Here is an 876-nt window from a genome sequence, read left to right as displayed (position 1 = left end):
ATTTAACCAATCACTGGTAACAGGAGTCGTCCCGGAAGATTGGAAATGATCAAATGTCGTGCCCATTCACAAGAAAGGTAGTAGGGAGGAATCAAGCAACTATAGGCCAGTAAGTCTGACATCAATAGTGGGGAAATTAATGGAAAACCTACTAAAGGATAGGATTGTGGAACATCTAAAATCCCATGGATTGCAAGATCAAAAACAACATGGGTCTACTTCAGGAAGATCATGTCAATCAAATCTTATAGATTTTTTTGACTGGGTGACTAAAATAATAGAAGGCGGTGAGGCAGTAGACATTGCATATCTAGATTTTAGTAAGGCTTTTGACACTGTCCCACATAGAAGACTTATCAATAAACTACAGTAATTGAGCTTGGACTCCCATATTGTTGAGTGGATTAGACAGTGGCGGAGTGACAGACAGAGGGTTATAGTCAATGGAGTATATTCAGAGCATGGTCTTGTTACCAGTGGGGACCTCCGGGACCAATTTTTTTAATATCTTCATTAGTGATATTGCAAAAGGTCTCAATGGTAAGGTGTGTCTTTTTGCTGATGACACAAAGATATGTAACAGGGTTGATTTTCCTGGAGGGATCTGCCAAATGGAAAAGGATTTAGGAAAACTAGAAGAATGGTCAGAACTCAGGCAACTGAAATTTAATGTGCAAGATAATGCACCTGGGGAGCAAAAACCCTCGGGCAGAATATAGAATATTTGACACAGTCCTGACCTCAGTATATGTGGAAAGGGATTTAGGAGTAATTATTTCAGAAGACTTAAAGGTAGGAAGACAATGTAATAGAGCAGCAGGAAATGCTAGCAGAATGCTTGGATGTATAGGGAGAGGTATAAGCAGTAGAAAGAGA

Source organism: Hyla sarda, chromosome 5 (assembly GCF_029499605.1).
Source record: "Hyla sarda isolate aHylSar1 chromosome 5, aHylSar1.hap1, whole genome shotgun sequence".
Taxonomy (NCBI): domain Eukaryota; kingdom Metazoa; phylum Chordata; class Amphibia; order Anura; family Hylidae; genus Hyla; species Hyla sarda.
This window is presented reverse-complemented; position numbering follows the sequence as displayed.